Here is a 21,777-nt window from a genome sequence, read left to right as displayed (position 1 = left end):
GCTCCTAAGGAGCTCAAGCAGTCTCTCAATAACAGCTCTTAAGGAGCTCAAGCAGTCTCTCTAAAACAGCTCCTAAGGAGCTCAAGCAGTCTCTCTATAACAGCTCTTAAGGAGCTCAAGCAGTCTCTCTAAAACAGCAAAGCATCTTAAGGAGCTCAAGCAGTCTCTCTATAACAGCAACGCATCTTAAGAAGCTCAAGCAGTCTCTCTATAACAGCAAAGCATCTTAAGGAGCTCAAGCAGTCTCTCTATAACAGAAAAGCATCTTAAGAAGCTCAAGCAGTCTCTCTATAACAGCAAAACATCTTAAGGAGCTCAAGCAGTCTCTTTATAACAGCAAAGCATCTTAAGGAGCTCAAGCAGAGCCTCTCTATAACAGCAAAGCATCTTAAGGAGCTCAAGCAGTCTCTCTATAACAGCAAAGCATCTTAAGGAGCTCAAGCAGTCTCTCTATAACAGCAAAGCATCTTAAGGAGCTCAAGCAGTCTCTCTATAACAGCAAAGCATCTTAAGGAGCTCAAGCAGTCTCTCTATAACAGCAAAGCATCTTAAGGAGCTCAAGCAGTCTCTCTATAACAGCAAAGCATCTTAAGGAGCTCAAGCAGTCTCTCTATAACAGCAAAGCATCGTAAGGAGCTCAAGTAGTCTCTCTATAACAGCAAAGCATCTTAAGGAGCTCAAGCAGTCTCTCTATAACAGCAAAGCATCTTAAGGAGCTCAAGCAGTCTCTCTATAACAGCTCTTAAGGAGCTCAAGCAGTCTCTCTATAACAGCTCTTGAGGAGCTCAAGCAGTCTCTCTATAACAGCAAAGCATCTTAAGGAGCTCAAGTAGTCTCTCTATAACAGCAAAGCATCGTAAGGAGCTCAAGCAGTCTCTCTATAACAGCAAAACATCTTAAGGAGCTCAAGCAGTCTCTCTATAACAGCAAAGCATCTTAAGGAGCTCAAGCAGTCTCTCTATAACAGCAAAGCATCTTAAGGAGCTCAAGCAGTCTCTCTATAACAGCTCTTAAGGAGCTCAAGCAGTCTCTCTATAACAGCATCTTAAGGAGCTCAAGCAGTCTCTCTATAACAGCAAAGCATCTTAAGGAGCTCAAGCAGTCTCTCTATATCAGCAAAGCATCTTAAGGAGCTCAAGCAGTCTCTCTATAACAGCAAAGCATCTTAAGGAGCTCAAGCAGTCTCTCTATAACAGCAAAGCATCTTAAGGAGCTCAAGCAGTCTCTCTATAACAGCTCTTAAGGAGCTCAAGCAGTCTCTCTATAACAGCTCTTGAGGAGCTCAAGCAGTCTCTCTATATCAGCAAAGCATCTTAAGGAGCTCAAGCAGTCTCTCTATAACAGCAAAGCATCTTAAGGAGCTCAAGCAGTCTCTCTATAACAGCTCTTAAGGAGCTCAAGCAGTCTCTCTATAACAGCTCTTAAGGAGCTCAAGCAGTCTCTCTATAACAGCAAAGCATCTTAAGGAGCTCAAGCAGTCTCTCTATAACAGCAAAGCATCTTAAGGAGCTCAAGCAGTCTCTCTATAACAGCTCTTAAGGAGCTCAAGCAGTCTCTCTATAACAGCTCTTAAGGAGCTCAAGCAGTCTCTCTATAACAGCTCTTAAGGAGCTCAAGCAGTCTCTCTATAACAGCTCTTAAGGAGCTCAAGCAGTCTCTCTATAACAGCTCTTAAGGAGCCCAAGCAGTCTCTCTATAACAACTCTTAAGGAGCTCAAGCAGTCTCTCTATAACAGCTCTTAAGGAGCTCAAACAGTCTCTCTATAACAGCTCTTAAGGAGCTCAAGCAGTCTCTCTATAACAGCTCTTAAGGAGCTCAAGCAGTCTCTCTATAACAGCAAAGCATCTTAAGGAGCTCAAGCAGTCTCTCTATAACAGCTCTTAAGGAGCTCAAGCAGTCTCTCTATAACAGCTCTTAAGGAGCTCAAGCAGTCTCTCTATAACAGCTCTTAAGGAGCTTAAGCAGTCTCTCTATAACAGCTCTTAAGGAGCTCAAGCAGTCTCTCTATAACAGCTCTTAAGGAGCTTAAGCAGTCTCTCTATAACAGCTCTTAAGGAGCTCAAACAGTCTCTCTATAACAGCTCTTAAGGATCTCAAGCAGTCTCTCTATAACAGCTCTTAAGGAGCTCAAGCAGTCTCTTTATAACAGCTCTTAAGGAGCTCAAGCAGTCTCTCTATAACAGCAAAGCATCTTAAGGAGCTCAAGCAGTCTCTCTATAACAGCCTTTGTCCGGCGATGAGCTTCATCATAGGCCTCTACAGGCTCACTGGTGGGGTTACGTACTGGTGCAAGTAACATGTAACTTTAGTCACCTGATGAAATGTAATAATGAAATCATTTAGAACCTTGTCCAGATATACATATTATTTAACATAATACAAAACATGTTTAATATGATATATACATTAAAATATAGTCTAATTTAAATCACATTTTAATTATGTCTAAATGGTTTAAATGATTAAATAGTTTTGAAATGCCAAATACTTAGACTATAAACATATGACATTGACATTTGCTTTACTTTATAAAAAGGATGTAAGAAACATACATGTATTTGTCTGTAGGATTCACTGAGAGACTGCGCAGACAACAACACAAGGCTATGTTATTCTGTTAATGTCTGGATAGTCAATTTACATTGTTAAACACATCAAGGGCAACTATGATTTTACACTAATTAATTAATTCAATTTTATTGAGAAAAAAACTACAGGGTGAAACAACAGCATCCAAGTTGCACATTGGTCAGTGATAAGCAGCTTTCTCTAACAGCCACAAGCATCTTCTAGTAATTTGTATAAGGTTACCTGTAATGACCAGTTCTGCTTAGTATCACTCACACTGTCCCAGAGGAAAGTTTTCATGTATATTCTGCAGGGGGCACTCCAAAAAAAGGAAAAATTACTATTTGATCTAAAAAGGGTACCTTATTGCACCTATAATGCAGTTATATACTGAAGTCATTTAAAATAAAAAGGTCTTGACATTTTAACAGGGTAATCATAAGTATTCACTTCAGTGCCTTTTTAATCAAAGTTTTTGATTCGTAGAGATACTAAAATCTACACCAGCATTTGTTCACTGATAATACCACCTATAATGTATTTGGATAAATGTGATCCATTCATGAGGAAAGTATCTGATTTCATATTATATACAAACAGTGTTGTGAGTCCTTTAGATAGAGCTCACAGGGGCTACACTTTAGTATTTTAACCTTAAGGCTTTAAAGTAATAGTATTTAAATTTCATACTTTTAAAAATACTAAACCAGCAATCACCCTGTATTTTTATTAATTATTTTAGGAATTACATTTAATTTTGATGAATAAGATGGAATAAAATAACAATATTCACTTATATTATTTTCTTTATGTGATAAGTTGAAGAAGTTGAACTTCCAATTCTAAAGTTTAAAAAGCAGATGCATTTGATAAAACGTGTTGTTTATAGAATTTATGGAAATGTACATTTCAGGGGAACTACAAAACATTTAAGAAAATAACTTACACCTAGATTTAGAGTTCTGCGATAGCTGTCAAAAGCAGCGTTAAGGGCTCCTAACGCTGCTCTTTACCGCCCGCTGGTATTTTTAGTCAGCCAGGAAAGGGTCTAACGCTCACTTCCAAGCCGCAACTTTTCCATACCGCAGATCCCCTTAGGCCAATTGCGTATCCTATCTTTTCAATGGGATCTGGCTAATGCTGGTATTTAGAGTCTGAAGTGAGTATTAGACCCTCTACCGACAAGACTCCAGCCGCAGAAAAAAGTCAGTAGTTAAGAGCTACCCTAATCTAAATTAAAAAGCTCTATTACCTTTACCAGCCCTTAAAAGGGCTTTTTGCGGGGCATGCCCCAAAGAAATCAGCTCTTTTGCCTGTAAAAAAACCCACAATACCACCCCCCAACATTACAACATTACAACCCACCACCCACATACCCTTGCTCTAACCCAAATCCCCTTAAATAAACCTAACACTACCCCCCTGAAGATCTCCCTACCTTGAGCCGTGTTCACCCAGCCGGGCACCGATGGACCAAAAGAAGACATCCGGAGTGGCAGAAGTCTTCATCCTATCTGGCCAGAAGAGGACATCATCCAAGCGGCATCTTCTATCTTCATCCATCCTATGAGGAGTGGCTTCATCTTCAAGACCTCCGGCGACTACCCGACGAATGAAGGTTCCTTTAAGTGACGTCATCCAAGATGGCGTCCCTCGAATTCCGATTGGCTGATAGGATTCTATCAGCCAATCGGAATTAAGGTAGGAAAAATCTGATTGGCTGATTGAATCAGCCAATCAGATTCAAGTTCAATCGGATTGGCTGATCCAATCAGCCAATCAGATTGAGCTCGCATTCTATTGGCTGATCGGAACAGCCAATAGAATGCAAGCTCAATCTGATTGGCTGATTGGATCAGCCAATCTGATTGAACTTGAATCTGATTGGCTGATTCAATCAGCCAATCAGATATTTCCTACCTTAATTCCGATTGGCTGATAGAATCCTATCAGCCAATCGGAATTCGAGGGACGCCATCTTGGATGACGTCACTTAAAGGGACCTTCATTCGTCGGGTAGTCGCCGGAGGTCTTGAAGATGAAGCCACTTCTCATCGGATGGATGAAGATAGAAGATGCCGCTTGGATGAAGATGTCTGCCGGTCCGGATGTCCTCTTCTGGCCAGATAGGATGAAGACTTCTGCCACTCCGGATGTCTTCTTTTGGTCCATCGGTGCCCGGCTGGGTGAACACGGCTCAAGGTAGGGAGATCTTCAGGGGGTAGTGTTAGGTTTATTTAAGGGGGTTTGGGTTAGAGCAAGGGTATGTGGGTGGTGGGTTGTAATGTTGGGGGGTGGTATTGTGGTTTTTTTTAACAGGCAAAAGAGGTGATTTCTTTGGGGCATGCCCAGCAAAAAGCCCTTTTAAGGGCTGGTAAGGTAAAAGAGCTGTTAACCTTTTTAATTTAGATTAGGGTAGGGAATTTTTTTATTTTGGGGGGCTTTGTTATTTTATTAGGTGGCTTAGAGTAGGTGTAATTAGCTTAAAATTCTTGTATTCTTTTTTTATTTTTTGTAATTTAGTGTTTATTTTTTTGTAATTTAGTTTAGTTTATTTAATTGCATGTAATTGTAGTTAATTTATTTAATTAATTTATTTATTGATAGTGTAGTGTTAGGTTTAATTGTAACTTAGGTTAGGATTTATTTTACAGGTAATTTTGTAATTATTTTAACTAGGTAGCTATTAAATAGTAAACAACTATTTAATAGCTATTGTACCTAGTTAAAATAAATACAAAGTTGCCTGTAAAATAAATATAAATCCTAAAATAGCTACAATATAATTATTAGTTATATTGTAGCTATATTAGGGTTTATTTTACAGGTAAGTATTTAGCTTTAAATAGGAATACTTAATAAGAGTTAATTTATTTAGTTACAATAAAATTATATTTAACTTAGAGGGGTGTTAGGGTTAGAGTAAGACTTAGCTTTAGGGGTTAATACATTTATTATAGTAGCGAGGTCTGGTCGGCAGATTAGGGGTTAATAAGTGTAGGTAAGGTAGCGGCAAAGTTGGGGGGGCAGATTAGGTTTAAATAAATATAATATAGGGGTCGGCGATGCTAGGGGCAGCAGATTAGGTGTACATAGGTATAATGTAGGTTGCGGCGGTTTCCGGAGCGGCAGATTAGGTGTTAATAGTGTAATGCAGGTGTCAGCGATAACGGAGTGGCAGATTAGGGGTTAATAAGTGTAAGGTAAGGGGTGTTTAGACTCGGGGTACATCTTAGGGTGTTAGGTGCAGACTTAGAGAGTGTTTCCCCATAGGAAACAATGGGGCTGCGTTAGGAGCTGAACGCTGCTTTTTTGCAGGTGCTTTTTTTCAGCCCAAACTGCCCCATTTTTTCCTATGGGGGAATAGTGCACAAGCACGTTTTTCCAGCTAGCCAGTACCGTAAGCAAAGCTGGTATTGAGAGTTGAAGTGGCGGTAAATATGCCTGTACGCTCCTTTTTTTGGAGCCTAACGCAGCCCTTCAGAGAACTCTAAATACCAGCGTTGTTTAGAAGCAGCGCTAGAAAAAAACACGCGTAGCTAACGCACCCCATTGGCCGCAAAACTCTAAATCTAGGTGTTGGACTTTTTGCATTATGAGAAATATGTAACTCTAAGTTTAAAAATGCAAATAATAAGGTTTAAATGCATATTAAACAGTGTTTCATTGATTTAAAAAAAAGCACTAAGCAGCAGTCTAGAATTTAATAGAAATGATTGCAAAATGTTTTTGTCATCATTTTAAAAAGTTTTTTTTTATTTGTGTCCATTACTTCCTATCACAGCCCTGCAAGGAGGCTGGGTCTTTACAAGAAGGAATGTCTAGCTTGATATCATACAACTTCTAGAGTAACATTAGCTGCTTTACTATTCATTGAATACAACATAAACTGGGAGTCAGTTTTGGCCATGCTCAGGAGAGGCAGAAGTTACCAATTTCAGTGCTTATTTTGCAAAAAAACATGTAAGTGTTTGCTGTTTACTTTGTACGTTTATTTTAACATATTTGTTTTTACTAAAGGAGCACTGTTTCATATCCCTTTAAGGATATATATATATATATATGTATATCTAAACTATAATCACGTTTGTGATGCGTCTGTCGCCGTCGGCAGTTGCGCATGCATCCTCAAAGGAATGTTGGATGATTGCGCAGCCACCTCAGTGAGAGACAGCTTCAGGAGCTCCAACTCTCAGCTGTAACATAACAGCTGAGAGCTGGAGCTCCTGAAGCTTCAGGCATCTGTCGCATATGGAGCCGGAGCGCAATCGGTGCTCCGCCTTCATATGAGGCCAGATGCCTGATCGTTACAGATGGTGACACTGTGTGTGTCACCGTCTGTAACGATCTTCTGCTGGTGCCGGTGGGAGGTGTGGGTGGGTGGCGGGTGGGCGGCTCAGCAGGAAAGGGGAGGGAGTGCCCTAACACAAAAAAAAGGACAGGGGGAGAGAGAGCAAAAGAGAGGGGAGAGATAGAACAAAAGAGAGGGATGAGGGAGAGAGGGGAGAGAGAGAGAAAAAAAGAGGGGAGAGAGAGAGCTAAAGAGGGGAGCGAGAGAGCAAAAGAAAGGGGAGAGAGAGAGCAAAAGAGAGGGAAGAGAGATAGAGAGCAAAAGGGAGAGAAGAGAGAGAGAGAGCAAAAGGGAGGGGAGAAAGAGAGAGCAAAAGAGAGGGGAGAAAGCAAATGAGAGGGGAGAGGGAGAGCAAAAGAGAGGAGAGGGAAAGAAAAAGAGAGGGGGAGAGGGAGAGCAAAAGAGAGGGGGGAGCGAGAGCAAAAGAGGGGGGAGAGAGAGCAAAAGAGAGGGGAGAGAGAGAGAAAAAAAAAGAGAGGGGAGAGAGAGAGCAAAAGAAGGGAGCGAGAGAGCAAAAGAGAGGAGAGAGAGCAAAAATAGAGGGAAGAGAGAGAACAAAAGGGATAGGAGAGAGAGAGAGCAAATGAAAGGGGAGAGGGAGAGTAAAAGAGAGGAGTGGGAAAGAAAAAGAGAGGGGGGAGAGGGAGAGCAAAAGAGGGGGGAGAGAGAGCAAAAGAGGGGGGAGAGAGCAAAAGAGAGAGGAGAGATAGAGCAAAAGAGAGGGGAGATAGAGAGCAAATGAGAGGGGAGAGAGAGAGCAAATGAGAGGGGAGAGAGAGAGCAAATGAGAGGGGAGAGAGAGAGCAAATGAGAGGGGAGAGAGAGAGCAAAAGAGAGAGGAGAGAGAAAGCAAAAGAGAGGGGAGAGAGAGAGCAAAAGAGAGGGGAGAGAGAGAGAGCAAAAGAGAGGGAGGCGAGACAGTAAAAGAGGGGAGCAAGAGAGCAAAAGAGAGGGGAGAGAGAGCAAATGAGAGCAAGAGAGAGAGCAAATGAGAGGGGAAGAGAGAGCAAAAGAGAGGGGAGAGGGAGAGCAAAAGAGAGGGGGAGAGAGAGCAAAGAGAGGAGAGAGAGCAAAAGAGGGGAGCGAGAGAGCAAAAGAGAGGGGAGAGGGAGAGCAAAAGAGAGGAGAGGGAAAGAAAAAGAGAGGGGGAGAGGGAGAGCAAAAGAGAGGGGGAGAGAGAGCAAAAGAGGGGGGAAAGAGAGAAAAAGAGAGGGGAGAGAGAGAGAACAAAAGAGAGAGGCGTGAGAGAGCAAAAGAGAGGGGAGAGAGAGAGCAAAAGAAAGGGGAGATAGAGAGCAAATGAGAGGGGAGAGAGAGAGCAAATAAGAGGGGAGAGAGAGAGCAAATGAGAGGGGAAAGAGAAAGCAAATGAGAGAGAAGAGAGAGAGAGCAAAAGAGAGGGGGGAGAGAGAGCAAAAGAGAGGGGAGAGAGAGAGCAAAAGAGAGGGAGGAGAGAGAGCAAAAGAGGGTAGTGAGAGAGCAAAAGAGAGGGGAGAGAGAGAGAGCAAAAGAGATGGAGGAGAGAGAGCAAAAGAGAGGGGAGAGAGAGCAAATGAGAGCAAGAGAGAGAGAGCAAATGAGAAGGGGAGAGAGAGCAAAAGAGAGGGGAGAGAGCAAATGAGAGGGGAAGAGAGAGCAAAAGAGAGGGGAGAGGGAGAGCAAAAGAGAGGGGGAGAAGAAGAGCAAAAGAGAGGGGGGAGAGAGAGAGCAAAAGAGAGGGGAGAGAGAGCAAATGAGAGCAAGAGAGAGAGAGCAAATGAGAAGGGGAGAGAGAGCAAAAGAGAGGGGAGAGAGCAAATGAGAGGGGAAGAGAGAGCAAAAGAGAGGGGAGAGGGAGAGCAAAAGAGAGGGGGAGAAGAAGAGCAAAAGAGAGGGGGGAGAGAGAGTAAATAAGAGGGGGAGAGAGAGCGCAAAAGAGAGGGGGAGAGAGAGAGCAACAGAGAGGGAGACAGGGAAAGAAAACACGAGGGGGGAGAGAAAGCAAAAAGAGAGGGGGGGGAGAGAGAGCAAAAGAGAGGGGGGAGAGAGAGCAAAAGAGAGGGGGAGAGAAAGCAAAAGAGAGGGGAGAGATAGAGCAAAAGAGAGGGGAGAGCGAGAGCAAAAGAGAGGAGAGAGAGCAAAAGAGAGGGGCGAGAGAGAGAGCAAATGAGAGCAAGAGAGAGAGAGCAAATGAGAAGGGGAGAGAGAGCAAAAGAGAGGGGAGAGAGCAAATGAGAGGGTGGAGAGAGAGCAAAAGAGAGGGGAGAGGGAGAGCAAAAGAGAGGGGGAGAAGAAGAGCAAAAGAGAGGGGGGAGAGAGAGTAAAAGAGAGGGGGAGAGAGAGCGCAAAAGAGAGGGGGAGAGAGAGAGCAAAAGAGAGGGAGACAGAGAAAGAAAACACGAGGGGGGAGAGAAAGCAAAAAGAGAGGGGGAGAGAAAGCAAAAGAGAGGGGAGAGATAGAGCAAAAGAGAGGGGAGAGTGAGAGCAAAAGAGAGGGGGAGAGAGAGAGCATAAGAGAGGGGGGAGAGAGAGCAAAACGGAGGGGGGGAGAAAGCAAAAGAGAGGGGAGAGAGAGAGCAAAAGAGGGGGGAGAAAGAGCAAAAGAGGGGGAGAGAGAGCAAAAGAGAGGGGAGAGAGAGCAAAAGAGAGGGGAGAGAGAGCAAAAGAGAGGGGGGAAAGAGAGCAAAAGGGGTGGATGGATTCTTTCACCACCCTTTGGAATTCAGGGTGGTACCCTCACCACAATGGACTGCCCTTCCGAAAATGGCAGGGTGGTTTGGTGGTTCCATCACCGCAATAGACTGCTCTCTGGGCAGGCTTTCCCACTAGTATAATATATATATATATATATATATATATATATATACACAGGGAGTGCAGAATTATTAGGCAAATGAGTATTTTGACCACATCATCCTCTTTATGCATGTTGTCTTACTCCAAGCTGTATAGGCTCGAAAGCCTACTACCAATTAAGCATATTAGGTGATGTGCATCTCTGTAATGAGAAGGTGTGTGGTCTAATGACATCAACACCCTATATCAGGTGTGCATAATTATTAGGCAACTTCCTTTCCTTTGGCAAAATGGGTCAAAAGAAGGACTTGACAGGCTCAGAAAAGTCAAAAATAGTGAGATATCTTGCTGAGGGATGCAGCACTCTTAAAATTGCAAAGCTTCTGAAGCGTGATCATCGAACAATCAAGCGTTTCATTCAAAATAGTCAACAGGGTCGCAAGAAGCGTGTGGAAAAACCAAGGCACAAAATAACTGCCCATGAACTGAGAAAAGTCAAGCGTGCAGCTGCCAAGATGTCACTTGCCACCAGTTTGGCCATATTTCAGAGCTGCAACATCACTGGAGTGCCCAAAAGCACAAGGTGTGCAATACTCAGAGACATGGCCAAGGTAAGAAAGGCTGAAAGACGACCACCACTGAACAAGACACACAAGCTGAAACGTCAAGACTGGGCCAAGAAATATCTCAAGACTGATTTTTCTAACGTTTTATGGACTGATGAAATGAGAGTGAGTCTTGATGGGCCAGATGGATGGGCCTGTGGCTGGATTGGTAAAGGGCAGAGAGATCCAGTCCGACTCAGACGCCAGCAAGGTGGAGGTGGAGTACTGGTTTGGGCTGGTATCATCAAAGATGAGCTTGTGGGGCCTTTTCGGGTTGAGGATGGAGTCAAGCTCAACTCCCAGTCCTACTGCCAGTTTCTGGAAGACACCTTCTTCAAGCAGTGGTACAGGAAGAAGTCTGCATCCTTCAAGAAAAACATGATTTTCATGCAGGACAATGCTCCATCACACGCGTCCAAGTACTCCACAGCGTGGCTGGCAAGAAAGGGTATAAAAGAAGAAAATCTAATGACATGGCCTCCTTGTTCACCTGATCTGAACCCCATTGAGAACCTGTGGTCCATCATCAAATGTGAGATTTACAAGGAGGGAAAACAGTACACCTCTCTGAACAGTGTCTGGGAGGCTGTGGTTGCTGCTGCACGCAATGTTGATGGTGAACAGATCAAAACACTGACAGAATCCATGGATGGCAGGCTTTTGAGTGTCCTTGCAAAGAAAGGTGGCTATATTGGTCACTGATTTGTTTTTGTTTTGTTTTTGAATGTCAGAAATGTATATTTGTGAATGTTGAGATGTTATATTGGTTTCACTGGTAAAAATAAATAATTGAAATGGGTATATATTTGTTTTTTGTTAAGTTGCCTAATAATTATGCACAGTAATAGTCACCTGCACACTCAGATATCCCCCTAAAATAGCTATAACTAAAAACAAACTAAAAACTACTTCCAAAACTATTCAGCTTTGATATTAATGAGTTTTTTGGGTTCATTGAGAACATGGTTGTTGTTCAATAATAAAATTTATCCTCAAAAATACAACTTGCCTAATAATTCTGCACTCCCTGTATATATATATATATATATATATATATATATATACGCTGAAAATGTTTTCATTGTGCATATATTTATCCATATCTATTTGTAAAGCACTGTACATATACACATGCAAATAGTAAATTGAGCTTTTTTATATTAAAGGGAATTTGCATGCAAAAAAATGATCATACACATGAAAAAGCTGCATTTATAAATTGAAAATATTTTGCCTGAATATGTATTTGAAAAAATTACTTACTTTTAAATTGCATCTATTACTGCAGTATTGGAGTTGTACTTCTTTCTAATCCTCACTGTCTGATAATGACAACTGCCACCACAGTACTAGTAGGGAACTACACTCCTCTATCCCTTTAAATAAAGATACATAAACAATGAAGCAACAAATAAATAAAACCAAGGCTCAGAATAAATAGATTTTAGTTTCCCTTCTCAATAATTTATTAAATTTAGAAATATGACATACAATAGTCACCAATAAGTAAAGTAGGAGTGGCCCTTCTCTGTTTAGATGGAGTCAGAACGTACAAACATTTTAAGTAAAATCTATCTTCAAATAAACAATCTCCTGACATCATAAGCAAGGTAAAAGTTACTTTTATCATGAAAAGAACAAACTGAGCGCATCAGATATGGGATCCCTGCCAAAAAGAGCTTATAGTCTAATTAGTAATGAAGAGGAGTTACATATATCTGCATATGTGAATATACAAAATCTTAATTAAAGGGACATGAAACCTAAAAAAAATACAGATAGAGAATACAATTTTAAGCAACTTTCATTTACTTCTCTTATTTAATTTCCTTCTTTTTCTTGTTATCCTTTGCTGAAAGGTTTATCTAGGAAAGCTCATGAGCAGCAAATGCAGTAGCTGTATTGGCTCACCCATGTGTTCAGTTAGAAACCAGTAGTGTGCATTGCTGCTCAGTCAACAAAGCATACCAAGAGAACGAAGACAAATTTATAATAGGAGTATATTAGAAAGTTGCTTTATAGCCCTTTAAGCTTTAAAAACTAAAGGGACACTGAAACCAAATTCTTTCTTTCGTGATTCAGATAGAGCATGCAATTTTAAGCAACTTTCTAATTTACTCCTATTGTCAATTTTTATTCGTTCTCTTGCTATCTTTATTTGAAAAAGAAGGCATCTAAGCTTTTTATTGGTTCAGAACTCTGGATAGAACTTTTTTTATTGGTGGATGAATTTATCCACCAATCAACAAGAACGATCCAGGTTGTTCACCAAAAATGGGCCAGCATCTAAACTTACATTCTTGCATTTCAAATAAAGATACCAAGAGAATGAAGAAAATTTGATAATAGGAGTAAATTTGAAAGTTGCTTTCGAATTTCATGCTCTATCTGAATCACAAAAGAAAAAAATTGGGTTCAGTGACCCCAATCCCCCAACTCTTTCAGGGTATATTTAAAACATATTCAAGAGGCATTGCAATAAAGACCAACTAGATTATACCTTTTTTGGGATACATTAAAGGGAGAAAATAATAATAATAATAAAAAAAACACACTAGAAAATAGTTTTGTTAAAAAGTCTCCAGTTAAGACATGGAGATATCTCTTTAAAGCAAGCAAGTTATACATATGAGGTTTATTTTCAATGGTTTAGTAGAGTTGTGAGATGTATTTCACACACATTTTCAAGTTTTTTAAAAAAAGATACTTCCCTTCCATTAAATAACCCAGTTTGGCTTTTCAATAGATATTATTATTATAATAGATATTAAATATGTGAGGCTTTAGTGATTGGATTAAGTGCAGAGAGACTCCTACTACACAATAAGCATTTTATCTTTTATCTTAAGTACAGACATGGATGGTTTTTATAGTCTTTGTAATGTAATAAATGACTACACTATTAGATCTTTTAGATCATTGTTTCTAATGAGATCCAATATGTAATGTAAGTGTTTTTAATGTTCAGGCGATTTCCCTCTTTACATCATTCCAGTTTCTCATGTCAAGAAATCTGTAATCAACCAAACCACACTTAAGAACACCCAACCCAGCCTAGGAATGTTCAACACTCATCCCAGGATTGGTGACTGAGCTCATCCAATCAGCCCCCCCCCCCAAGACTCCAACCCACCCTTTTAACCCAGATTCTGTACTTTCAATTAAACATGTTGGAATAATTCAAATTTTTTCCAGTGAAATTCCTTCATAGATTTAAACAGTTTTTTTTTAGTGAACTGCTATAGAATAAGAACTTGTTTTAAAAAATACAAATCACCTAAAATTTGTAAAAATAAAAACAAAAACTCAGGCTTTTCTAGAAATGCAATTTTTTTTTAGTAACCTCACTATGTATGAACATTTTTTTAAATCCGTGACAATTGTTGTTGCAAATAAAAGATTTTAGACATGAACATTAGCTAAATTTTGACAGGAATATGTTGGTAACACTTCTTGATTGACATTTCATGGGCATAATCTGTTAAATTCAATCTTCCACTGAGTGCTCCAGACACTGTGTATTTAGATTAGTTGACGGATGCTTTCATTAAGAACATGCTCCAGGCTAAATTACCTCCTCCTTCATTCTACTCTTCAATCCCATTCTGCTGCAGCTGCAAGAATTCCCCATGGTAACTTTTATGCCTAGTGCATTATCATTACATTTTATACTGACTGTGCTAGTGGGTATATTTTAGGAATATTTATGAGAGTATATATAAATCTTTACGTATATATGCATAGATGGTAAAACCTATATACTTAAAAAGTACAAGTAGAGATAAATGAAAGATAGATAGATGATAGATAAAATAATAGATAGATGATAGATAGATACCAACCATATACCAAGACAATTCCTAGCTGACTGTCAAGGAATAGTCAATTACTAATCCTATTTGATTATCCATCAAAAACTGTTACTCTAATTTTCAAAATGATATGATCATTGCCAATGAACCAAGAGTATAATCTGTAGTGATTAAATTGTACATAAACACACAGCAAACTTGTTCCATGCCAAAAACAAAATAAATGGCATTACATTTTCTTTCCTGTCTTGAGTTTTTAATAATTCCTTAATGCAGTTTATTATTTTTTTCACTCCGTTTTGAGTTAATGTTAGAAAACATATAAAGCAAACAGAAATAGAAGAAATCCTGTTTACAAATTTCAACCTCAATGAGCTACTCCAAGGACAAAGAATTAGCCATAGTTTATAGTACCAACTAAAGAAAAACCAGCAACTGTTCCCATACTTGTGTGAAAAAAGGGGATTTTAGTATCATCTTTTGCGTAAAGCACATAAACCCAACTTCTCATGCCATAGGTAACTTCTACATTTTACTATGTGTGCATTTAAAATAAGTTATACTGTGCACCCAAATAATCCTGGTTGTTTCTGCAACCTATATAAAACATTTCAAATGAGAACAAGGGGTGGACTTATTTAACCTCACCCTATTAACACGTTAAGAAGAATACAAGTGTACTACTCATACATCTAAATATATGAAGCACTCTCCACCCATATAACATTGGTTGTCTCTGCAAACTAAGTAATATATACTAGTGAAAAAATTATTTAACCACACCCAATTAACCCTTTAATTGATGTAGTGAAATTGGATAACTGCTAAGTAACTGAGGCTTCATATTGCAAAGTCAAAAGAAACAGCACAGATCCTGTGCACTAATTCTATCCTCAAAGGGCTGCTGCAAGATGCAACAAAATTTGCTATAATTTATAAAAGAAAAAATAAGTTACCTGAGCACTATTCCCATATTTTTATTTTCCCTGTATTCTATAAAAACAAGAATTTCACTGTAATAAGTGCATTTTATTAAAAAGATAAGTACACAACACACATTTCTGGCTCTATTTAAATCTTGTTGATAGTGTTTATCATCTAATTTTTGGCTTCTGATACACCTTTTTCAACATCATAGAAATCACAATCCAATTAATAACACCATTTTTTATATTGGAAAATTCAACCATGCAATGAATCCTCATGACTGTAAATTATAGACTAAGGGCTCAATTTATGAAGCTGAAATAACCCAAGCAACCCTACAGCCAAGAGTTAAGAAGCAGTGGTCATCAGACTGCTGCTTCTTTACCCAATACACCAACTGTTATGTGGTGTATCTCAATCCCCCCAAGACTTTTCTGAACGAAGAGATTGACAGCCCCTGCTCAAGCATGATTGGCTGCTTGCAAGCAGGGGGCGGCATTAGTGTACAATGACATATGCAAGCAAATACCTGTCCGCCTGCTCATTGTTAAATCTAGACCTAAATATCTACATCAAAATAGACACATCAAACAGTGCAAAACTGATATTTTCAACATAATTGCGAGTATTCTAAGAATATTTGAAATAATTATCTTGCGCGTGTGCAATACACTCTGAAATGGCCCCAGATGCCATTTTAGATGTATATATGAATATATGTTCTAGATTCAATAATCGTATATTCATTACTATTGTATAATCTGTCGGTAGTGTGAAGGATATACATTTACATATGCATATGTGGAAGATGAGAATAGTTGAAGGTACTTTCATCTTATAGAAATTAATTTTTTACAATGTACTTCTTGATTTTAGAAGAAAATATTACCAAATCACAAAATAAGGGTTTGTCAATAAAAGGGATGTAAAACAGTGCTTATTTAGTAAAAAAAAAATATATGTTAAACCAAAGTAAACACAAAAAGAAAGAAAACACCAACCAACTTTTTTTTTCTTTTTTTCAAAATGTGCAGTGTAGTATAAGGGAGCTTAAAGGGCCATTAAACCCAAAAAATGTATTTCACGATTCAGATAGAGCATACAATTTTAAACAACATTACAATTTACTTCTATTATCTGATTTGGTGCAATCTTTAGATATCATTTGTTAAAGAAATAGCAATGCACATTGGTGAGCCAATCACATGAGGCATCTATGTGCAGTCACCAATCAGAAGCTACTTAGCCTATCTAGATATGCTTTTCAGGAAAGAATATCAAGAGAATGAAGCAAATTAGATAATAGAAGTAAATTAGAAAGTTGTTTAAAATGGTATTCTATATCTGAATCATGAAATAAAAAATTTGGGTTAAATGTCCCTTTAAAGTAAAAAAGTTATGGAGATTAGGCGCTTAATCTGCAAAAGGGATAAAGGTGTGTATGGAAGTCGTTAGCTAAATATGTAGAAAAAACTGGACCTTGGACAGAATAAGTGAAAAATTCTTCTACAATTTATTTTCAAAATAAAAACATGATAATACCAAGAAAAAATAAATCACAATCCCTAAGTGTTGCAACACTATATCGATCAATTGATCAATATAGTGTTGCAACACTTAGGGATTGTGATTTATTTTATCTTGGTATTATCATGTTTTTATCATGTTATTATCATGTTTTTATTTTGAAAATAAATTGTAGAAGAATTTTTCACTTATTCTGTCCAAGGTCCAGTTTTTTCTACATATTTAGCTAACGACTTCCATACACACCTTTTATCCCTTTTGCAGATTAAGCGCCTAATCTCCATAACTTTTTCACTTTATACACCTTTCTATCTGGGAAGTAGATATTAGGAGAATAAGGCAAGGGATATTAACTCTTAAGCGCTAGTTTATTTAACCCCCTTTTTTGCTAGTATAAGGGAGCTGACATGCTGAGACCTTAAAGTGAATGTAAATTTTGATGCTAAAGTGCCCGGTTTTTAAAAATTCGATTAAAAACAGGGGCACTTTAATTCATAAAAATTTTCATTTCACTCCTGTTGTGAAAAAAAACTTACCTTTTAATCTTCACAGCAGCTCCAGCTTCCTCCACCTGTTTCAAAGCCTCTTCCTGGGTCTAAAATGAGGCATCGGCTTCCTCCAATCACAGCAGTGAATCAGACACTGAATCCCCCGGGGGGGAAGCTGTGATTGGAGAATGACCTATCAATCATTTCTGGCATCAGAAATGGCTTGTGAGACCGGAGAAAGCTGGAGCTGCTGTGAAGTTTAAAAGGTAAGTTTTTTGTCACAACAGGAGTGAAATGTAAATTTTTATGAATTAATTTCCCCCTGTTTTTAATCAAAGTTTTAAAAACCGGGCACTTTAGCATCAAAATTTACATTCACTTTAAGTTGCATTCTGCCTCTTCTGGGTATGGGCAAGAAACTGACTTCCTATTTCTCTAGCATTCAGTGAACAGTAAACCTGCTCAAGTTGCTCTTAAGATTGATGACATCGAGCTCTATATGCCTTCCTTGTGGGGTTGTGATAGAAAGTAAGGAACACTGCACAAATGATAAATAACACATATTGCAATAATTTTTATTAAGTAAAATACACTGCTTAGTGCTTTTTTATTACAACAATTTTTACATATTTTTAACATATTAAAAGTTTAAAATCATTATTGAGCACACTTGCCCATCATGCTCACGTATAAATCGAATTCAGAATGTTTAAGATGTGTCAGAAACATCAATTGCAAAACAGACCTATGAACTCCATTAACCCATTTCACATCTCAGTGAGTGACAGCAATAATCAGCTGTTAAAGGGACACTAAACCCAATTTTTTTCTTTAAAGGGACATAATACTCATATGCTAAATCACTTGAAACTGATGCAGTATAACTGTAAAAAGCTGACAGGAAAATATCACCTTAGAATCTCTATGTAAAAAAGGAAGATATTTTACCTCACAATTTCCTCAGCTCACCAGAGTAAGTTCTGTGTAAAATGTTATACTCAGCTGCTGCCCAGCTGCAGGTAAAAAAAAAAAATGAAAAATGAGCAGCAGTCAATCAGCATCAACAGTGCTGAGGTCATGAACTCTTTTACTGTGATCTCATGAGATTTCACTTAACTCTCATGAGATTTCATAGTAAACTTCCTTTACCAGATTGGTGAAATAAGATGAGTGTGCACGAAAGTTCGCTCCTTCCGCTGTCCCGGGACAGACATACTGATTTGCTGCTTAGAAGTCCTTTACAATGGGATGTGGCTACTGAGGAATTTTTTAGGTAAAATATCTTTCTTTTTTACATAAAGATGTTCAGGTGATATTTTCTAGTCAGCTTTTTACAGATATGCTGCAGCACTTTCAAGTGTTTCAACATTTGGGTATCATGGCCCTTTAATGATTCAGTAAGAGCATGAAAATGTTTGGAGCAGTACAATGGACAGCACTTGCTTATTGGTGCTGTCCAATAAGCAAGGACAACCCAGGTTGTGAACCAAAAATGGGCCGTCTTCTAAACTTACATTCTTGCTTTTCAAATAAAGATAAAAAGAGAATGAAGAAAATTGATAATAGGAGTAAATTAGAAAGTTGCTTAAAATTGCATGCTCTATCTGAATCATGAAATAAAAAAAATGGGTTTAGTGTCCCTTTAACTGTGACATAATGGGGAAATGGAGATTGAATATCGTAGCAGTTATCAACTTCAATTGTTTTTGAGATTGTGATCGCTTAACAAAACATTTCTAGTATCATAAGAGAATATCAAAAAGATTGATCCTTTCATTTTAAAATATTTTAAGCAACATTCCACAATAATATTCAAACATTTATTTGGTATTTATTTAAAAAAAAAAAAACAACAAAAAAAACATCAGGCAAAAAGAAAGGCCCATGATTTAAGCAACAGTGACAACATTTACCTTTCCCAAATGGTTTATAAAAAGTAAAAAGTTAGCTTAAAAAAACAAAAAAATGAAGTGCAAAATAAAAGTACATGCAATCTCAAATAAATTAAAATATATGCTTTAATATATGAAGAGAAAAAAAACTTGTGTATTTAAAAAAAATAATAAAAAAAAGGTCTAAAAAACAGTCAAGCCCGCATGTGTTATGGTCGTAAGTGGTGCTCTATGTAAAATGCCTTGTGAGATCTACTCCTAGAGAGAAAAACATGAAATGGTGTATGTATATCTGCATATAAATAATGTTATACTTCAGACTCCTCTAATAGTAGAAAATATAGAATATGTATCATTACTATGATTTTATTTATCTTTGTTATTGTTTATATCTATAGATGAAAGTCAAAGTTTCCATTATCTGATATACTATTTAGTTTTAAATTCTCATTTGACTAAATTTATGCAGATTCTGTAATTTGTCCATAAAGCAAATCATCATTTAAAATGTTTAAAAACAAAAAGAATGTTGAAAGAATGAATACATGACTAAAACAATGTAGCCTAGATTACGAGTTGTGCGTTAGGGTTAAAAAGCAGCGTTAAGAGGTCCTAACGCTGCTTCTTAACGCCCGCTGGTATTACGAGTCTTGCAGGGACATGTGTACCGCTCACTTTTTTGGCCAGACTCGGAAATACCGCAAATCCACTTACGTCAATTGAGTATCCTATATTTTCAATGGGACTTGCATAGCGCCGGTATTACGAGTCTGACAAAAAGTGAGCGGTAGACCCTCTACTGTCAAGCCTGGTACCACATTTAAAAGTCAGTAGTTAAGAGTTTTACACTACAACGCCGTAGCATAAAACTCTTAACTAAAGTGCTAAAAAGTACACTAACACCCATAAACTACCTATTAACCCCTAAACCGAGGGCCCCTCATATTGCAAAAACTAAAATAAATATTTTAACCCCTAATCTGCCGAACCGGACAACGGCAAAAAAAAAAAAATCCAAAGAGAGTAGCAGCAAAAAATGTGTTTATTGGGCACAACACAACATTAACAGCAACGTTTCGGTATTGCTACCTTATTCATGCATGAATCTCTTTGGATTTTTTTTGGATTGATGCTTCAGAGACTGGAGTGGGTCTCTTGAGTAGCTGGCAAAGGGACCGTTGTGTGCTGAGTCATTGACTTTGAATCTTTGAACCGGACAACGCCGCCACTATAATAAATATATTAACCCCTAAACAGCTGCACTCCCGCATCGCAAACACTAGTTAAATATTATTAACCCCAATCTGCCGGCCCTAACATCGCCGACACCTACCTACATTTATTAACCCCTAATCTGCCGCCACTATAATAAAGTTATTAACCCCTAAACCTAAATCTAACCATAACCCTAACACCCCCTAACTTAAATATAATTTAAATAAATCTAAATAAAATTACTACAATTCACTAAATTATTCCTATTTAAAACTAAATACTTACCTATAAAATAAACCCTAAGATAGCTACAATATAACTAATAGTTACATTGTATCTAGCTTAGGGTTTATTTTTATTTTACAGGCAACTTTGTATTTATTTTAACTAGGTACAATAGTTATTAAATAGGTATGAACTATTTAATAACGACCTAGCTAAAATAAAGACAATTTTACCTATAAAATAAAACCTAACCTAAGTTACAATTACACCTAACACTACACTATAATTAAATTAATTCCCTAAATTAAATACAATTAAATACAATTAAATTAAATCATCTAAAGTACAAAACCCCCCACTAAATTAAAGAAAATAATAAACAAATTACAAGATTTTTAAATTAATTAACCTAATCTAATTCTCCTAACAAAATAAAAAAGCCCCCCCAAAATAAAAAAAGCCCTACCCTACACTAAATTACAAATAGCCCTTAAAAGGGCCTTTTGCGGGGCATTGCCCCAAAGTAATCAGCTCTTTTACCTGTAAAAAAAATTACAAATCCCCCCCAACATTAAACCCACCACCCACAGAACCAACCCTACTCTAAACCCACGCAATACCCCCTTAAAAAACCTAACACTTACCCCTTGAAGATCACATTACCAGGAGAAGTCTTCATCCAACCGGGCCGAAGTCCTTAACGAAGCCGGAAGAAGTCTTCATCCAAGCCGGGCGAAGTGGTCCTCCAGACGGGCATAGGTTTTCATCCAGATGGCATCTTCTATCTTCATCCATCCGGCGCGGAGTGGGTCCATCTTCAAGACATGTGACGCAGAGCATCCTCTTCATCCGATGGCTCTTCTGGATGCAATCAGCCAATAGAATTGAGCTGGCATTCTATTGGCTGATTGGAACAGCCAATAGAATTCCAGCTCAATCCTATTGGCTGATTGGATCAGCCAATAGGATTGAAGTTCAATCCTATTGGCTAATTGCATCAGCCAATAGGATTTTTTCTACCTTAATTCCGATTGGCTGATAGAATTCTATCAGTCAATCGGAATTGAAGGGACGCCATCTTGGATGACATCATTTAAAGGAACCTTCATTCCAGAAGAGCCGTCGGATGAAGAGGATGCGCCGTGTCGGATGTCTTGAAGATGGACCCACTCCGTGCCGGATGGATGAGGATAGAAGATGCCGTCTGGATGAAGACTGCTGTCCTTCTGGAGGACTACTTCACCCGGCTTGGATGAAGACTTCTCCCAGCTTCGTTGAGGACTTCGGCCCGGTTGGATGAAGACTTCTCCCGGTAAGGTGACCTTCAAGGGGTTAGTGTTAGGTTTTTTTAAGGGGGTATTGGGTGGGTTTTAGATTAGGGTTGGTTGTGT

Source organism: Bombina bombina, chromosome 3, assembly GCF_027579735.1.
Source record: "Bombina bombina isolate aBomBom1 chromosome 3, aBomBom1.pri, whole genome shotgun sequence".
In the NCBI taxonomy this organism is placed as follows: domain Eukaryota; kingdom Metazoa; phylum Chordata; class Amphibia; order Anura; family Bombinatoridae; genus Bombina; species Bombina bombina.
Note: the sequence above shows the minus strand (reverse complement) of the source record.